This window comes from Crinia signifera, chromosome 1, assembly GCF_055691185.1.
Source record: "Crinia signifera chromosome 1, ASM5569118v1, whole genome shotgun sequence".
Lineage (NCBI taxonomy): Eukaryota > Metazoa > Chordata > Amphibia > Anura > Myobatrachidae > Crinia > Crinia signifera.
Window position 1 is genome coordinate 149,300,170 of NC_139217.1, and position 17,073 is coordinate 149,317,242.

General features: G+C 36.2%; 9 non-coding genes across 9 annotated transcripts; all 9 read right to left on the reverse strand.

Moving 5' to 3' along the window:
• Positions 1-131: 131 nt before the first annotated feature.
• Positions 132-204, reverse strand: TRNAK-UUU (transfer RNA lysine (anticodon UUU)). The gene has a single exon. It is a non-coding gene; the product is annotated as a tRNA-Lys (tRNA).
• Positions 205-1,550: 1,346 nt separating this feature from the next.
• TRNAK-UUU (transfer RNA lysine (anticodon UUU)) lies at positions 1,551-1,623 on the reverse strand. The gene has a single exon. It is a non-coding gene; the product is annotated as a tRNA-Lys (tRNA).
• Positions 1,624-1,714: 91 nt separating this feature from the next.
• On the reverse strand, positions 1,715-1,787 carry TRNAK-UUU (transfer RNA lysine (anticodon UUU)). The gene has a single exon. It is a non-coding gene; the product is annotated as a tRNA-Lys (tRNA).
• A 91-nt stretch (positions 1,788-1,878) lies between these two features.
• TRNAK-UUU (transfer RNA lysine (anticodon UUU)) lies at positions 1,879-1,951 on the reverse strand. Its single transcript has one exon. It is a non-coding gene; the product is annotated as a tRNA-Lys (tRNA).
• A 1,346-nt stretch (positions 1,952-3,297) lies between these two features.
• Positions 3,298-3,370, reverse strand: TRNAK-UUU (transfer RNA lysine (anticodon UUU)). The gene has a single exon. It is a non-coding gene; the product is annotated as a tRNA-Lys (tRNA).
• Positions 3,371-4,931: 1,561 nt separating this feature from the next.
• Positions 4,932-5,004, reverse strand: TRNAK-UUU (transfer RNA lysine (anticodon UUU)). The gene has a single exon. It is a non-coding gene; the product is annotated as a tRNA-Lys (tRNA).
• An 8,157-nt stretch (positions 5,005-13,161) lies between these two features.
• TRNAK-UUU (transfer RNA lysine (anticodon UUU)) lies at positions 13,162-13,234 on the reverse strand. Its single transcript has one exon. It is a non-coding gene; the product is annotated as a tRNA-Lys (tRNA).
• Positions 13,235-14,579: 1,345 nt separating this feature from the next.
• Positions 14,580-14,652, reverse strand: TRNAK-UUU (transfer RNA lysine (anticodon UUU)). The gene has a single exon. It is a non-coding gene; the product is annotated as a tRNA-Lys (tRNA).
• Positions 14,653-16,939: 2,287 nt separating this feature from the next.
• On the reverse strand, positions 16,940-17,012 carry TRNAK-UUU (transfer RNA lysine (anticodon UUU)). Its single transcript has one exon. It is a non-coding gene; the product is annotated as a tRNA-Lys (tRNA).
• Between the last annotated feature and the right edge of the window lie 61 nt (positions 17,013-17,073).

Here is a 17,073-nt window from a genome sequence, read left to right on the forward strand (position 1 = left end):
GATTAAAAGTCAGATGCTCTACCGACTGAGCTATCCAGGCTCTGATGTTCTCATTGTGCCATCCCAGAAAGTAATATTTTACTTGGAAAAGCTGTTTATTAAACGCACAACAGTATTGTTTAATAGGATCTCGCCCGAACAGGGACTTGAACCCTGGACCCTCAGATTAAAAGTCTGATGCTCTACCGACTGAGCTATCCAGGCTCTGATGTTCTCATTGTGCAATCCCAGAAAGTAATATTTTACTTGGAAAAGCTGTTTATTAAACGCACAACAGTATTGTTTAAAAGGATCTCGCCCGAATAGGGACTTGAACCCTGGACCCTCAGATTAAAAGTCTGATGCTCTACCGACTGAGCTATCCAGGCTCTGATGCTCTCATTGTGCCATCCCAGAAAGTAATATTTTACTTAGAAAAGCTGTTTATTAAACGCACAACAGTATTGTTTAAAAAGATCTCGCCCGAACAGGGACTTGAACCCTGGACCCTCAGATTAAAAGTCTAATGCTCTACCAACTGAGATATCCAGGCTCTGGTAGGAAAGTGATGCCAGTTTAGAAGGTTTTGCAAACTATAAAAAAGGGAAAATTTTAGTACGCAAAAATGGAAAAAGATCTGTGTTACTGAAAGTATAAACTGAGAAGTTTGACTTGTAGGACCTCTTGACAAAACACAAATGATATGCCTCTAGGTTTACAGTGCAGATCATTAGATGCCATCAATATTAGCACCCTTCAAAAATGTCTTTCCATTCTAATAGATGGAGAAAATTGATTTGTTACTAGTCTAATTGAAATGCTGTGTGCCTCTCACAGTACGATGAATTTGAGTCTCTGATGAAATGTAGCCTTCCAGATTTAATTTTTAACTGTACTACTTGGCGATGATTTAATTACTGCCTAAAGATGTTAATGTCTGCCAATTGAAAAGAGATCAAGTAGAGTCCAATGTAAAATAAGGCCAAATGATTGTCTATTATGTGGATATTTGAAATGTGACAAATAATGTAAAGACTTTTCTTGGCTCAAAACATATTCTCCCTAGCTCATGTGATGAGGCTAAAACGAACCTAAATACTGTAGGAAAGAAGAATTAAATAAAGTTTTGCAGTTGTAAAACATTTGTTTCTGGAGATTATTTCAGATGAAATGACATTTAGCCTCTGCATATTCAATAGTTTCTTTATCATTTTAATGAGTGAAGACAATGAAACCAATAGTCCATTTAAAATTTTCACTGGAATTTGCCAGCCTGTACAGATACTCAATGAACAATGAGTATATGAAGCAACAACAATTAAAAGATGCCTGCCTCAATGGGTGATTTTCCACTTTGCAAAGTTCTCCATTTCACAAAGAACAATCTGTTTTTAAAAAGATACTCACCTGAACAGGGATATGCCAAAGAAAATTTTCTTTGTTGAAAACGGAAAAAGATTTGTATTATTGATAGAATAAACAGAGAAGTTTAGCTTTTAGAGTCTCTTGATGAAATATTTTTTTCTGCATCTGAGCTTATGCTGCAGATCATTAGATACCATAAATATACATGCCCGAACAGGGACTTGAACCCTGGACCCTCAGATTAAAAGTCTGATGCTCTACCGACTGAGCTATCCAGGCTCTGATGTTCTCATTGTGCCATCCCAGAAAGTAATATTTTACTTGGAAAAGCTGTTTATTAAACGCACAACAGTATTGTTTAAAAGGATCTCGCCCGAACAGGGACTTGAACCCTGGACCCTCAGATTAAAAGTCTGATGCTCTACCGACTGAGCTATCCAGGCTCTGATGTTCTCATTGTGCCATCCCAGAAAGTAATATTTTACTTGGAAAAGCTGTTTATTAAACGCACAACAGTATTGTTTAAAAGGATCTCGCCTGAACAGGGACTTGAACCCTGGACCCTCAGATTAAAAGTCTGATGCTCTACCGACTGAGCTATCCAGGCTCTGATGCTCTCACTGTGCCATCCCAGAAAGTAATATTTTACTTAGAAAAGCTGTTTATTAAAGGCACATTAGTATTGTTTAAAAAGATCTCGCCCGAACAGGGACTTGAACCCTGGACCCTCAGATTAAAAGTCTGATGCTCTACTGACTGAGCTATCCAGGCTCTGGTAGGAAAGTGATGCCAGTTTAGAAGGTTTAGCAAACTATAAAAAAGGGAAAATTTTAGTACGCAAAAATGGAAAAAGATCTGTGTTACTGAAAGTATAAACTGAGAAGTTTGACTTGTAGGACCTCTTGACAAAACACAAATGATATGCCTCTAGGTTTACAGTGCAGATCATTAGATGCCATCAATATTAGCACCCTTCAAAAATGTCTTTCCATTCTAATAGATGAAGAAAATTGATTTGTTACTAGTCTAATTTAAATGCTGTGTGCCTCTCACAGTACGATGAATTTGAGTCTCTGATGAAATGTAGCCTTCCAGATTTAATTTTTAACTGTACTACTTGGCGATGATTTAATTACTGCCTAAAGATGTTAATGTCTGCCAATTAAAAAGAGATCAAGTAGAGTCCAATGTAAAATGAGGCCAAATGATTGTCTATTATGTGGATATTTGAAATGTGACAAATAATGTACAGACTTTTCTTGGCTCAAAACATATTCTCCCTAGCTCATGTGATGAGGCTAAAACGAACCTAAATACTGAAGGAAAGAAGAATTAAATAAAGTTTTGCAGTTGTAAAACATTTGTTTCTAGGGATTATTTCAGATGAAATGACATTTAGCCTCTGCATATTCAATAGTTTCTTTATCATTTTAATGAGTGAAGACAATGAAACCAATAGTCCATTTAAAATTTTCACTGGAAGTTGCCAGCCTGTACAGATACTCAATGAACAATGAGTATATGAAGCAACAACAATTAAAAGATGCCTGCCTCAATGGGTGATTTTCCACTTTGCAAAGTTCTCCATTTCACAAAGAACAATCTGTTTTTAAAAAGATACTCACCTGAACCGGGATATGCCAAAGAAAATTTTCTTTGTTGAAAACGGAAAAAGATTTGTATTATTGATAGAATAAACAGAGAAGTTTAGCTTTTAGAGTCTCTTGATGAAATATTTTTTTCTGCATCTGAGCTTATGCTGCAGATCATTAGATACCATAAATATACACACCCGAACAGGGACTTGAACCCTGGACCCTCAGATTAAAAGTCAGATGCTCTACCGACTGAGCTATCCAGGCTCTGATGTTCTCATTGTGCCATCCCAGAAAGTAATATTTTACTTGGAAAAGCTGTTTATTAAACGCACAACAGTATTGTTTAATAGGATCTCGCCCGAACAGGGACTTGAACCCTGGACCCTCAGATTAAAAGTCTGATGCTCTACCGACTGAGCTATCCAGGCTCTGATGTTCTCATTGTGCAATCCCAGAAAGTAATATTTTACTTGGAAAAGCTGTTTATTAAACGCACAACAGTATTGTTTAAAAGGATCTCGCCCGAATAGGGACTTGAACCCTGGACCCTCAGATTAAAAGTCTGATGCTCTACCGACTGAGCTATCCAGGCTCTGATGCTCTCATTGTGCCATCCCAGAAAGTAATATTTTACTTAGAAAAGCTGTTTATTAAACGCACAACAGTATTGTTTAAAAAGATCTCGCCCGAACAGGGACTTGAACCCTGGACCCTCAGATTAAAAGTCTAATGCTCTACCAACTGAGATATCCAGGCTCTGGTAGGAAAGTGATGCCAGTTTAGAAGGTTTTGCAAACTATAAAAAAGGGAAAATTTTAGTACGCAAAAATGGAAAAAGATCTGTGTTACTGAAAGTATAAACTGAGAAGTTTGACTTGTAGGACCTCTTGACAAAACACAAATGATATGCCTCTAGGTTTACAGTGCAGATCATTAGATGCCATCAATATTAGCACCCTTCAAAAATGTCTTTCCATTCTAATAGATGGAGAAAATTGATTTGTTACTAGTCTAATTGAAATGCTGTGTGCCTCTCACAGTACGATGAATTTGAGTCTCTGATGAAATGTAGCCTTCCAGATTTAATTTTTAACTGTACTACTTGGCGATGATTTAATTACTGCCTAAAGATGTTAATGTCTGCCAATTGAAAAGAGATCAAGTAGAGTCCAATGTAAAATAAGGCCAAATGATTGTCTATTATGTGGATATTTGAAATGTGACAAATAATGTAAAGACTTTTCTTGGCTCAAAACATATTCTCCCTAGCTCATGTGATGAGGCTAAAACGAACCTAAATACTGAAGGAAAGAAGAATTAAATAAAGTTTTGCAGTTGTAAAACATTTGTTTCTGGAGATTATTTCAGATGAAATGACATTTAGCCTCTGCATATTCAATAGTTTCTTTATCATTTTAATGAGTGAAGACAATGAAACCAATAGTCCATTTAAAATTTTCACTGGAATTTGCCAGCCTGTACAGATACTCAATGAACAATGAGTATATGAAGCAACAACAATTAAAAGATGCCTGCCTCAATGGGTGATTTTCCACTTTGCAAAGTTCTCCATTTCACAAAGAACAATCTGTTTTTAAAAAGATACTCACCTGAACAGGGATATGCCAAAGAAAATTTTCTTTGTTGAAAACGGAAAAAGATTTGTATTATTGATAGAATAAACAGAGAAGTTTAGCTTTTAGAGTCTCTTGATGAAATATTTTTTTCTGCATCTGAGCTTATGCTGCAGATCATTAGATACCATAAATATACATGCCCGAACAGGGACTTGAACCCTGGACCCTCAGATTAAAAGTCTGATGCTCTACCGACTGAGCTATCCAAAGAAAATTTTCTTTGTTGAAAACGGAAAAATGTTTGTATTATTGATAGAATAAACAGAGAAGTTTAGCTTTTAGAGTCTCGTAATGAAATATTTTTTCTGCATCTGAGCTTATGCTGCAGATCATTAGATACCATAAACATACACGCCTGAACAGGGACTTGAACCCTGGACCCTCAGATTAAAAGTCTGATGCTCTACCGACTGAGCTATCCAGGCTCTGATGTTCTCATTGTGCCATCCCAGAAAGTAATATTTTACTTGGAAAAGCTGTTTATTAAACGCACAACAGTATTGTTTAAAAGGATCTCGCCCGAACAGGGACTTGAACCCTGGACCCTCAGATTAAAAGTCTGATGCTCTACCGACTGAGCTATCCAGGCTCTGATGTTCTCATTGTGCCATCCCAGAAAGTAATATTTTACTTGGAAAAGCTGTTTATTAAACGAACAACAGTATTGTTTAAAAGGATCTCGCCCGAACAGGGACTTGAACCCTGGACCCTCAGATTAAAAGTCTGATGCTCTACCGACTGAGCTATCCAGGCTCTGATGTTCTCATTGTGCCATCCCAGAAAGTAATATTTTTCTTGGAAAAGCTGTTTATTAAACGCACAACAGTATTGTTTAAAAGGATCTCGCCCGAACAGGGACTTGAACCCTGGACCCTCAGATTAAAAGTCTGATGCTCTACCGACTGATCTATCCAGGCTCTGGTAGGAAAGTGATGCCAGTTTAGAAGGTTTTGCAAACTATAAAAAAGGGAAAATTTTAGTACGCAAAAATGGAAAAAGATCTGTGTTACTGAAAGTATAAACTGAGAAGTTTGACTTGTAGGACCTCTTGACAAAACACAAATGATATGCCTCTAGGTTTACAGTGCAGATCATTAGATGCCATCAATATTAGCACCCTTCAAAAATGTCTTTCCATTCTAATAGATGGAGAAAATTGATTTGTTACTAGTCTAATTGAAATGCTGTGTGCCTCTCACAGTACGATGAATTTGAGTCTCTGATGAAATGTAGCCTTCCAGATTTAATTTTTAACTGTACTACTTGGCGATGATTTAATTACTGCCTAAAGATGTTAATGTCTGCCAATTAAAAAGAGATCAAGTAGAGTCCAATGTAAAATGAGGCCAAATGATTGTCTATTATGTGGATATTTGAAATGTGACAAATAATGTACAGACTTTTCTTGGCTCAAAACATATTCTCCCTAGCTCATGTGATGAGGCTAAAACGAACCTAAATACTGAAGGAAAGAAGAATTAAATAAAGTTTTGCAGTTGTAAAACATTTGTTTCTGGAGATTATTTCAGATGAAATGACATTTAGCCTCTGCATATTCAATAGTTTCTTTATCATTTTAATGAGTGAAGACAATGAAACCAATAGTCCATTTAAAATTTTCACTGGAATTTGCCAGCCTGTACAGATACTCAATGAACAATGAGTATATGAAGCAACAACAATTAAAAGATGCCTGCCTCAATGGGTGATTTTCCACTTTGCAAAGTTCTCCATTTCACAAAGAACAATCTGTTTTTAAAAAGATACTCACCTGAACCGGGATATGCCAAAGAAAATTTTCTTTGTTGAAAACGGAAAAAGATTTGTATTATTGATAGAATAAACAAAGAAGTTTAGCTTTTAGAGTCTCTTGATGATATTTTTTTCTGCATCTTAACTTATGCTGCAGATCATTAGATACCATAAATATACACGCCCGAACAGGGACTTGAACCCTGGACCCTCAGATTAAAAGTCTGATACTCTACCGACTGAGCTATCCAGGCTCTGATGTTCTCATTGTGCCATCCCAGAAAGTAATATTTTACTTGGAAAAGCTGTTTATTAAACGAACAACAGTATTGTTTAAAAGGATCTCGCCCGAACAGGGACTTGAACCCTGGACCCTCAGATTAAAAGTCTGATGCTCTACCGACTGAGCTATCCAGGCTCTGATGTTCTCATTTTGCCATCCCAGAAAGTAATATTTTACTTGGAAAAGCTGTTTATTAAACGCACAACAGTATTGTTTAAAAGGATCTCGCCCGAACAGGGACTTGAACCCTGGACCCTCAGATTAAAAGTCTGATGCTCTACCGACTGAGCTATCCAGGCTCTGATGCTCTCATTGTGCCATCCCAGAAAGTAATATTTTACTTAGAAAAGCTGTTTTTTTTTTTTAATTTAAATTTTTATTACATGATTTTTCACAATACATACAAAACATTAACTTGCCATCATCATTTACCTTCCCGGTAATTCCATATGCATAATACATCTCTAGTTGCATTTATGAAGGCAAATAAACCGCAAAAAAAATAAAATAACACATGAATCCAAAGAAAAAAAAAAGGAACATAGTGGATTGAATATTTAAGTCAGCCCCACCTCTTTCCTATAACAGGAGTCGTCATTATCTATATTATCCCCCTCCGCTTGCCTTAACTGTAGAACCTTTATGTTCTCCCGAGATAGGAGCTTTTCCAAATTGATTTCTCCCTTTTGACCTAGCCACAATACACCTGTCCCCCTCAATGCCCATATGTATATGGGGGAGGGAGGCCGTTATACTCAAGCCAGGGTCCCCAGGTCTTGCTAAATATTGCTGGTATATCATCCACAATACTTGCCAGATATTCTAAATGATAAATATCCCATATTGATGCTAAGATCGCATGCTTAGATGGGGTATTTATCGATTTCCAGTGAAAAGCAATCTTTATCTTTACCGCCCCACACATAAACCATATCAATTTTTGCTGATGTTTCGATATCCCCGGGATGTTTTGTGGTAATAAAAAGTAGCTAGGTTCCTCTGGTACTTGGACTCCTAATACCTTTTCGATCAGTTCTTGTATAAATTTCCATATCTCCCTTATTTTGGGACATTCCCAGAAAATATGTGTCATAGAGCCCTTCTTCCCACACTCCCTCCAACATTCATCTGAAATAGTCGAATACATTTGGGCCAATTTAATGGGTGTCATATACCACCGTGTATACATTTTAAATGCGTTTTCTCTATATCTAATTGAGGGAGAAACCGCTACTATGTTTTGTTTAATTTTATCCCACCCTTTATTCTCCATCTGAATTCCCAGCTCTTGTTCCCATGCCAATTCATGTGCTACTCGTCTCGGCTTGTCATAATTGAGTAACAATTTATATACTGTTGAGATCAGACCTTTAGAGGTGGATCTTTTATAACATAATGTTTCCACTGCTGTTTTGTTCCCCTGCGTATAACCCTCTGATATAGAGCCATGAAAACTCCGTAATTGTAAGAACTGGTAGAAACGATTTGTGGATATGTTATATTTCTCTTGTAATTCTCCAAAAGAGGGGAACCTCTGTGATTCGACTATTTCATTAATAAATAAAAGTTCCTTCCCTGACCACTCTTGAAAGTATAATTTGTCCTTTCCCACTGGGAAATTAGGGTTGTCCCTTAGGGGTACTAATTTAGGGGGGTTAGAAATTAATTCGTATCGTTTTGTTATTCTATCCCAAACATTCAAAGTAAATGCAATCGTGGGAAAATTGCATATCGTAATCGGTCTAAGTTTACGTGGTATCCAAAGCAATGTTGAAATCGACTGCATTTGCAGCAATTCCGTCTCCACCTGAACCCATCTTCGAGACTCTGGTTTGGAATGCCATAGTATTGCCTGAGCCAGGTGAGCAGCTAAATAATACATTTGAATGTTTGGGACCCCCAAACCCCCCTCTTTGCTAGCTTTTTGTAGAATTTTCAATCTCACCCTCGGTTTTTTCCCCGCCCACAAAAAACGGGTGAACATCTTATGTAAGTTCTTTATCGTGCTGCTGGGTAATGCAACTGGAAGGGCCTGAATCAGATATAATAACCTCGGGAGTACATTCATCTTTAAAGCATTAGCCCTCCCTGACCATGAGATATACATCTCTGACCACCTGGTTATATCCTTTTGTAGGTCGTTAATCAGTCTGGGATAATTTGCTCGGAAAAGATTATAATAATGTTTAGTTAAAAATATTCCCAGATATTTCAAATTATTTTTTTTCCAAACAAATTGATAAGAACCAGATATTTGATTTTTCATTTCTTGGGACAGATTTATATCCAATACTTCTGTCTTAGATCTATTTATTTTAAAATTCGATATAGTTCTGAAATCCTGCAGGATCTGGAACAAAGCAGACAGGGAACCCATTGGGTTTGTTAGGGTCAATAGGATATCATCTGCGTACAATGAAATTTTATATTCTTCATTTCCTATTTCTACCCCCCCTAAGTTCTGTCTCCTCCCGGATTTTAATAGCTAGGGGTTCGATCATAAGGGCAAAAATTAATGGGGATAAGGGGCAGCCCTGCCTTGTCCCGTTCTTAATTAAGAATGGTGATGAATTAATACCATTTGCTACTACCGTCGCCGCTGGTGAATCATATAACGCATTCAATCCTATCAGGAAGGGTCCGTCAAACCCAAACCTTCTCAGTGTCTGGTTCATATATGACCATGAGACCCGGTCTAGAAAAGCTGTTTATTAAACGCACAACAGTATTGTTTAAAAAATCTCGCTCGAACAGGGACTTGAACCCTGGACCCTCAGATTAAAAGTCTGATGCTCTACCGACTGAGCTATCCAGGCTCTGGTAGAAAAGTGATGCCAGTTTAGAAGGTTTTGCAAACTATAAAAAAGGGAAAATTTTAGTACGCAAAAATGGAAAAAGATCTGTGTTACTGAAAGTATAAACTGAGAAGTTTGACTTGTAGGACCTCTTGACAAAACACAAATGATATGCCTCTAGGTTTACAGTGCAGATCATTAGATGCCATCAATATTAGCACCCTTCAAAAATGTCTTTCCATTCTAATAGATGGAGAAAATTGATTTGTTACTAGTCTAATTGAAATGCTGTGTGCCTCTCACAGTACGATGAATTTGAGTCTCTGATGAAATGTAGCCTTCCAGATTTAATTTTTAACTGTACTACTTGGCGATGATTTAATTACTGCCTAAAGATGTTAATGTCTGCCAATTGAAAAGAGATCAAGTAGAGTCCAATGTAAAATGAGGCCAAATGATTGTCTATTATGTGGATATTTGAAATGTGACAAATAATGTAAAGACTTTTCTTGGCTCAAAACATATTCTCCCTAGCTCATGTGATGAGGCTAAAACGAACCTAAATACTGAAGGAAAGAAGAATTAAATAAAGTTTTGCAGTTGTAAAACATTTGTTTCTGGAGATTATTTCAGATGAAATGACATTTAGCCTCTGCATATTCAATAGTTTCTTTATCATTTTAATGAGTGAAGACAATGAAACCAATAGTCCATTTAAAATTTTCACTGGAATTTGCCAGCCTGTACAGATACTCAATGAACAATGAGTATATGAAGCAACAACAATTAAAAGATGCCTGCCTCAATGGGTGATTTTCCACTTTGCAAAGTTCTCCATTTCACAAAGAACAATCTGTTTTTAAAAAGATACTCACCTGAACCGGGATATGCCAAAGAAAATTTTCTTTGTTGAAAACGGAAAAAGATTTGTATTATTGATAGAATAAACAGAGAAGTTTAGCTTTTAGAGTCTCTTGATGAAATATTTTTTTCTGCATCTTAACTTATGCTGCAGATCATTAGATACCATAAATATACACGCCCGAACAGGGACTTGAACCCTGGACCCTCAGATTAAAAGTCTGATGCTCTACCGACTGAGCTATCCAGGCTCTGATGTTCTCATTGTGCCATCCCAGAAAGTAATATTTTTCTTGGAAAAGCTGTTTATTAAACGCACAATAGTATTGTTTAAAAGGATCTCGCCCGAACAGGGACTTGAACCCTGGACCCTCAGATTAAAAGTCTGATGCTCTACCGACTGATCTATCCAGGCTCTGGTAGGAAAGTGATGCCAGTTTAGAAGGTTTTGCAAACTATAAAAAAGGGAAAATTTTAGTACGCAAAAATGGAAAAAGATCTGTGTTACTGAAAGTATAAACTGAGAAGTTTGACTTGTAGGACCTCTTGACAAAACACAAATGATATGCCTCTAGGTTTACAGTGCAGATCATTAGATGCCATCAATATTAGCACCCTTCAAAAATGTCTTTCCATTCTAATAGATGGAGAAAATTGATTTGTTACTAGTCTAATGCTGTGTGCCTCTCACAGTACGATGAATTTGAGTCTCTGATGAAATGTAGCCTTCCAGATTTAATTTTTAACTGTACTACTTGGCGATGATTTAATTACTGCCTAAAGATGTTAATGTCTGCCAATTAAAAAGAGATCAAGTAGAGTCCAATGTAAAATGAGGCCAAATGATTGTCTATTATGTGGATATTTGAAATGTGACAAATAATGTACAGACTTTTCTTGGCTCAAAACATATTCTCCCTAGCTCATGTGATGAGGCTAAAACGAACCTAAATACTGAAGGAAAGAAGAATTAAATAAAGTTTTGCAGTTGTAAAACATTTGTTTCTGGAGATTATTTCAGATGAAATGACATTTAGCCTCTGCATATTCAATAGTTTCTTTATCATTTTAATGAGTGAAGACAATGAAACCAATAGTCCATTTAAAATTTTCACTGGAATTTGCCAGCCTGTACAGATACTCAATGAACAATGAGTATATGAAGCAACAACAATTAAAAGATGCCTGCCTCAATGGGTGATTTTCCACTTTGCAAAGTTCTCCATTTCACAAAGAACAATCTGTTTTTAAAAAGATACTCACCTGAACCGGGATATGCCAAAGAAAATTTTCTTTGTTGAAAACGGAAAAAGATTTGTATTATTGATAGAATAAACAGAGAAGTTTAGCTTTTAGAGTCTCTTGATGAAATATTTTTTTCTGCATCTTAACTTATGCTGCAGATCATTAGATACCATAAATATACACGCCCGAACAGGGACTTGAACCCTGGACCCTCAGATTAAAAGTCTGATGCTCTACCGACTGAGCTATCCAGGCTCTGATGCTCTCATTGTGCCATCCCAGAAAGTAATATTTTTCTTGGAAAAGCTGTTTATTAAACGCACAATAGTATTGTTTCAAAGGATCTCGCCCGAACAGGGACTTGAACCCTGGACCCTCAGATTAAAAGTCTGATGCTCTACCGACTGATCTATCCAGGCTCTGGTAGGAAAGTGATGCCAGTTTAGAAGGTTTTGCAAACTATAAAAAAGGGAAAATTTTAGTACGCAAAAATGGAAAAAGATCTGTGTTACTGAAAGTATAAACTGAGAAGTTTGACTTGTAGGACCTCTTGACAAAACACAAATGATATGCCTCTAGGTTTACAGTGCAGATCATTAGATGCCATCAATATTAGCACCCTTCAAAAATGTCTTTCCATTCTAATAGATGGAGAAAATTGATTTGTTACTAGTCTAATGCTGTGTGCCTCTCACAGTACGATGAATTTGAGTCTCTGATGAAATGTAGCCTTCCAGATTTAATTTTTAACTGTACTACTTGGCGATGATTTAATTACTGCCTAAAGATGTTAATGTCTGCCAATTAAAAAGAGATCAAGTAGAGTCCAATGTAAAATGAGGCCAAATGATTGTCTATTATGTGGATATTTGAAATGTGACAAATAATGTACAGACTTTTCTTGGCTCAAAACATATTCTCCCTAGCTCATGTGATGAGGCTAAAACGAACCTAAATACTGAAGGAAAGAAGAATTAAATAAAGTTTTGCAGTTGTAAAACATTTGTTTCTGGAGATTATTTCAGATGAAATGACATTTAGCCTCTGCATATTCAATAGTTTCTTTATCATTTTAATGAGTGAAGACAATGAAACCAATAGTCCATTTAAAATTTTCACTGGAATTTGCCAGCCTGTACAGATACTCAATGAACAATGAGTATATGAAGCAACAACAATTAAAAGATGCCTGCCTCAATGGGTGATTTTCCACTTTGCAAAGTTCTCCATTTCACAAAGAACAATCTGTTTTTAAAAAGATACTCACCTGAACCGGGATATGCCAAAGAAAATTTTCTTTGTTGAAAACGGAAAAAGATTTGTATTATTGATAGAATAAACAAAGAAGTTTAGCTTTTAGAGTCTCTTGATGAAATATTTTTTTCTGCATCTTAACTTATGCTGCAGATCATTAGATACCATAAATATACACGCCCGAACAGGGACTTGAACCCTGGACCCTCAGATTAAAAGTCTGATACTCTACCGACTGAGCTATCCAAAGAAAATTTTCTTTGTTGAAAACGGAAAAATGTTTGTATTATTGATAGAATAAACAGAGAAGTTTAGCTTTTAGAGTCTCGTAATGAAATATTTTTTCTGCATCTGAGCTTATGCTGCAGATCATTAGATACCATAAACATACACGCCTGAACAGGGACTTGAACCCTGGACCCTCAGATTAAAAGTCTGATGCTCTACCGACTGAGCTATCCAGGCTCTGATGTTCTCATTGTGCAATCCCAGAAAGTAATATTTTACTTGGAAAAGCTGTTTATTAAACGCACAACAGTATTGTTTAAAAGGATCTCGCCCGAATAGGGACTTGACCCCTGGACCCTCAGATTAAAAGTCTGATGCTTTACCGACTGAGCTATCCAGGCTCTGATGCTCTCATTGTGCCATCCCAGAAAGTAATATTTTACTTAGAAAAGCTGTTTATTAAACGCACAACAGTATTGTTTAAAAACATCTCGCCCGAACAGGGACTTGAACCCTGGACCCTCAGATTAAAAGTCTGATGCTGTACCGACTGAGCTATCCAGGCTCTGGTAGGAAAGTGATGCCAGTTTAGAAGGTTTTGCAAACTATAAAAAAGGGAAAATTTTAGTACGCAAAAATGGAAAAAGATCTGTGTTACTGAAAGTAGAAACTGAGAAGTTTGACTTGTAGGACCTCTTGACAAAACACAAATGATATGCCTCTAGGTTTACAGTGCAGATCATTAGATGCCATCAATATTAGCACCCTTCAAAAATGTCTTTCCATTCTAATAGATGAAGAAAATTGATTTGTTACTAGTCTAATTGAAATGCTGTGTGCCTCTCACAGTACGATGAATTTGAGTCTCTGATGAAATGTAGCCTTCCAGATTTAATTTTTAACTGTACTACTTGGCGATGATTTAATTACTGCCTAAAGATGTTAATGTCTGCCAATTAAAAAGAGATCAAGTAGAGTCCAATGTAAAATGAGGCCAAATGATAGTCTATTATGTGGATATTTGAAATGTGACAAATAATGTACAGACTTTTCTTGGCTCAAAACATATTCTCCCTAGCTCATGTGATGAGGCTAAAACGAACCTAAATACTGAAGGAAAGAAGAATTAAATAAAGTTTTGCAGTTGTAAAACATTTGTTTCTGGAGATTATTTCAGATGAAATGACATTTAGCCTCTGCATATTCAATAGTTTCTTTATCATTTTAATGAGTGAAGACAATGAAACCAATAGTCCATTTAAAATTTTCACTGGAATTTGCCAGCCTGTACAGATACTCAATGAACAATGAGTATATGAAGCAACAACAATTAAAAGATGCCTGCCTCAATGGGTGATTTTCCACTTTGCAAAGTTCTCCATTTCACAAAGAACAATCTGTTTTTAAAAAAATACTCACCTGAACCGGGATATGCCAAAGAAAATTTTCTTTGTTGAAAACGGAAAAATGTTTGTATTATTGATAGAATAAACAGAGAAGTTTAGCTTTTAGAGTCTCGTAATGAAATATTTTTTCTGCATCTGAGCTTATGCTGCAGATCAATAGATACCATAAACATACACGCCTGAACAGGGACTTGAACCCTGGACCCTCAGATTAAAAGTCTGATGCTCTACCGACTGAGCTATCCAGGCTCTGATGTTCTCATTGTGCCATCCCAGAAAGTAATATTTTACTTGGAAAAGCTGTTTATTAAACGCACAACAGTATTGTTTAAAAGGATCTCGCCCGAACAGGGACTTGAACCCTGGACCCTCAGATTAAAAGTCTGATGCTCTACCGACTGAGCTATCCAGGCTCTGATGTTCTCATTGTGCCATCCCAGAAAGTAATATTTTACTTGGAAAAGCTGTTTATTAAACGCACAACAGTATTGTTTAAAAGGATCTCGCCCGAACAGGGACTTGAACCCTGGACCCTCAGATTAAAAGTCTGATGCTCTACCGACTGATCTATCCAGGCTCTGGTAGGAAAGTGATGCCAGTTTAGAAGGTTTTGCAAACTATAAAAAAGGGAAAATTTTAGTACGCAAAAATGGAAAAAGATCTGTGTTACTGAAAGTATAAACTGAGAAGTTTGACTTGTAGGACCTCTTGACAAAACACAAATGATATGCCTCTAGGTTTACTGTGCAGATCATTAGATGCCATCAATATTAGCACCCTTCAAAAATGTCTTTCCATTCTAATAGATGAAGAAAATTGATTTGTTACTAGTCTAATTGAAATGCTGTGTGCCTCTCACAGTACGATGAATTTGAGTCTCTGATGAAATGTAGCCTTCCAGATTTAATTTTTAACTGTACTACTTGGCGATGATTTAATTACTGCCTAAAGATGTTAATGTCTGCCAATTAAAAAGAGATCAAGTAGAGTCCAATGTAAAATGAGGCCAAATGATTGTCTATTATGTGGATATTTGAAATGTGACAAATAATGTACAGACTTTTCTTGGCTCAAAACATATTCTCCCTAGCTCATGTGATGAGGCTAAAACGAACCTAAATACTGAAGGAAAGAAGAATTAAATAAAGTTTTGCAGTTGTAAAACATTTGTTTCTAGGGATTATTTCAGATGAAATGACATTTAGACTCTGCATATTCAATAGTTTCTTTATCATTTTAATGAGTGAAGACAATGAAACCAATAGTCCATTTAAAATTTTCACTGGAAGTTGCCAGCCTGTACAGATACTCAATGAACAATGAGTATATGAAGCAACAACAATTAAAAGATGCCTGCCTCAATGGGTGATTTTCCACTTTGCAAAGTTCTCCATTTCACAAAGAACAATCTGTTTTTAAAAAGATACTCACCTGAACCGGGATATGCCAAAGAAAATTTTCTTTGTTGAAAACGGAAAAAGATTTGTATTATTGATATAATAAACAGAGAAGTTTAGCTTTTAGAGTCTCTTGATAAAATTGATTTGTTACTAGTCTAATTGAAATGCTGTGTGCCTCTCACAGTACGATGAATTTGAGTCTCTGATGAAATGTAGCCTTCCAGATTTAATTTTTAACTGTACTACTTGGCGATGATTTAATTACTGCCTAAAGATGTTAATGTCTGCCAATTGAAAAGAGATCAAGTAGAGTCCAATGTAAAATGAGGCCAAATGATTGTCTATTATGTGGATATTTGAAATGTGACAAATAATGTACAGACTTTTCTTGGCTCAAAACATATTCTCCCTAGCTCATGTGATGAGGCTAAAACGAACCTAAATACTGAAGGAAAGAAGAATTAAATAAAGTTTTGCAGTTGTAAAACATTTGTTTCTGGAGATTATTTCAGATGAAATGACATTTAGCCTCTGCATATTCAATAGTTTCTTTATCATTTTAATGAGTGAAGACAATGAAACCAATAGTCCATTTAAAATTTTCACTGGAATTTGCCAGCCTGTACAGTTACTCAATGAACAATGAGTATATGAAGGAAACAACAATTAAAAGATGCCTGCCTCAATGGGTGATTTTCCACTCTGCAAAGTTCTCCATTTCACAAAGAACAATCTTTTTTTAAAAAAAGATACTCACCTGAACCGGGATATGCCAAAGAAAATTTTCTTTGTTGAAAACGGAAAAAGATTTGTATTATTGATAGAATAAACAGAGAAGTTTAGCTTTTAGAGTCTCTTGATGAAATATTTTTTTCTGCATCTGAGCTTATGCTGCAGATCATTAGATACCATAAATATACATGCCCGAACAGGGACTTGAACCCTGGACCCTCAGATTAAAAGTCTGATGCTCTACCGACTGAGCTATCCAAAGAAAATTTTCTTTGTTGAAAACGGAAAAATGTTTGTATTATTGATAGAATAAACAGAGAAGTTTAGCTTTTAGAGTCTCGTAATGAAATATTTTTTCTGCATCTGAGCTTATGCTGCAGATCATTAGATACCATAAACATACACGCCTGAACAGGGACTTGAACCCTGGACCCTCAGATTAAAAGTCTGATGCTCTACCGACTGAGCTATCCAGGCTCTGATGTTCTCATTGTGCCATCCCAGAAAGTAATATTTTACTTGGAAAAGCTGTTTATTA